Consider the following 2,500-nt stretch of genomic DNA (forward strand, 5'->3'; position numbering starts at 1 on the left):
AGGCACGCCACGCACATCGATCGCCAGCCGCGGAACGGCACGGCCTTCAGTGGGGCCGGCGGGCGACGCCGCTCCTGAACCCAGCGGCCCCGAGCCGGACGAGTTGAGGAAGGCACGCCGACGGTGACAGGGTACGGAAGACACAGCGGTGGCCTTCTGGCGACTTGGCCCCCGACAGCCCGACGTTCCGCCGTCCTCCCGATGGCCAGGAGGACCGTGCGGGGGTCGGCCGACGGCGTGGTAGGTGTGCCTGCACGGTGACGGAGCACACACACACGCCCGCCAACCCCTCCGTACCTCCCGAGACCGGTGGCAGGACGGAGCGGAAAACGTGCGGACTGAACGGGAGAGCCAAGAGCCAGCGATCCACGCGCGTGCGACCGTCCAAGTCACAGCGTTCGACGAAAACCTCCTCCCTCGGCCAGGCACTCGGCGCCAGCAGGGGAGACAGGATCAGACGCCCCGCCGGCCACTTAAGGCCGAGGACGAACCACGAGACGGGCGGCTGCAGCAGCGGGCGGCCTGCAGCTCCCAGCACTCTCAATCGATCAACCATCGAGTCGGGTCAGCGTGTCAAACCGGCGAGCTCCACGGTCAGGCCGGCGGCGCACCAGCACCGGACCTCCGCGGCTCCCTTCACTCTTTCCACTGCCAGCCAACCGAGAGACGGACCCAATGCGGACGTGCAGAGCTTAGGCAGACCCCCCACTGGAGGCTCAACACTTCGTGGCAGCTCCGTGTCCCAGAGACCAGGAGGGTTGGCACACACACACAGTGTGAACCACCGACAGCCATTCTGGGACCGGTGACAGCCGTGCTGGCCCCACTGCCACGACACAGACGGACGCCAGGCCGCGCTCCCCGGCGGGGGGATGGCGTCGAGCCTGACGAACGGAATGTGCAGGGTGGGGGGGAAAGGCCAAGCGCTCCGACGCCGGAGGGCTCCGGAGTCTGAACTTAGGGGGACAAAGAGGACGGGTCCTCTGCGACACCCCAGCCGCGCTCTCGCCAGCCAAGGCGAGTGCGATTGATTGCCAAACGACCCTCAGACAGGCGTGGCCCCGGGAAGAACCCGGGGCCGCAAAGTGCGTTCAAAGTGTCGATGATCAATGTGTCCTGCAATTCACATTAATTCTCGCAGCTAGCTGCGTTCGTCATCGACGCACGAGCCGAGTGATCCACCGTCAAGAGTTGTCTGAGTTTGTTTTAGGTCTCTCCCTCGCCAGAGGAAAGCGACCCGGACCGCACATACGCTCCCCACCTTGAGCTACAGCCACCTGCACGCCGGCGTGCGGGCGGAGCAGGGTGGCGTGAAGCGATGGGGAGCACCATCCTGGTGCGGCCCGCAGAAACATACGTCTATTGGGGGGAGGAGGACAGGGCGCCCAAGAGGCGATGCGTGCCCCAACGCACCGCAGCGACGGAGGCAGGATCACCGCCACCATGTCGCCCGCCTAGTATCACGAGGCGTGCAGCAGCTTTGCCCTAGGAAAAGCAGAGGCGGGAACGGGCACCGGCCATCGGTTCGGCAGCGTCACTGACGCGTGCACGTGGCGGCGTGTCGGCGAGCGGACTTCCTGCGAGGAGGCGGGGGCGGCACTCGCCCGAGCAGACGCCCGCCCGGCCCAGCCACCGCCGAGGTGGACTGGGAGTCGCGGCAACGGCTCGTCATACTCGTTCCCACACTCACAGCGCAGCTTGCCCGCAAGCCACCGACCACCGATCGACGCCAGGCGCCCCGACCGAGAGCGGGATCGCTCGTTCGCCCTGCTGGCAGTTCGCTGGGGATCACTACTGCACGGAGCTCGGAGACCGACGGGCGGCAACTCGAGAGTCTTTAAACCACCACCCCCATCCCGCAAGTGCAAAGAGGCTGTATACGCACAGACGGGTGAGGGGAATAGGTACCCCGTCGGGTTTGAAGGGAGCGTGACTAGATAGCAACGATGTAAACCCAGCCGATTTGGGAGCGAAAGACCGGCGCCTGCATCACCGGCTTCGTTTCCCGTGGCTGGAGAGTACACCGAAACCCTCCGTCTGTCGCGAGCTCCCGACGACGCGGTGCCGCCAAGCAGCAGGGCCGGACCTGGTGTGGCTCCCCTCGTCGATCACAGACCGGTCGGCACTACTGACGAGACGGTGGAACGGGCTTCGCCCCTTGTGACGAAGGGTGATGCGAACCCGCCCGCCCGCGTGCGTTCGGGGTGGACTCGGCAAACGGAGATTTGAAATCGGAAAGTGTCCTCCTGCCCCGCGCAGGTAGGCGCCCAACAGTTGTGGGGGGTTTGGCGGTGACCACGGCTGCAGGGCCTGCTACCCCGACGAGCTCTCCTGCTGGCCCCGAAACCACCCTCGCGAGACAAGTTGAAACGGAAACGGGCGTACCCCCAAGCCGACGATCCTTTCTTATTTGTTACTTTTTTTTTCACTTGCTCGAGTTGTGGGGATTTGGCGGTGACCACGGCTGCAGGGCCTGCTACCCCGACGAGCTCTCCTGCTG

General features: G+C 65.7%; 1 non-coding gene across 1 annotated transcript; it reads right to left on the minus strand.

Moving 5' to 3' along the window:
* Positions 1-1,039: 1,039 nt before the first annotated feature.
* LOC140473228 (5.8S ribosomal RNA) lies at positions 1,040-1,193 on the minus strand. Its single transcript, XR_011958182.1, has one exon. It is a non-coding gene; the product is annotated as a 5.8S ribosomal RNA (ribosomal RNA).
* Positions 1,194-2,500: the final 1,307 nt, after the last annotated feature.

Source organism: Chiloscyllium punctatum, unplaced genomic scaffold (genome assembly GCF_047496795.1).
Source record: "Chiloscyllium punctatum isolate Juve2018m unplaced genomic scaffold, sChiPun1.3 scaffold_557, whole genome shotgun sequence".
In the NCBI taxonomy this organism is placed as follows: domain Eukaryota; kingdom Metazoa; phylum Chordata; class Chondrichthyes; order Orectolobiformes; family Hemiscylliidae; genus Chiloscyllium; species Chiloscyllium punctatum.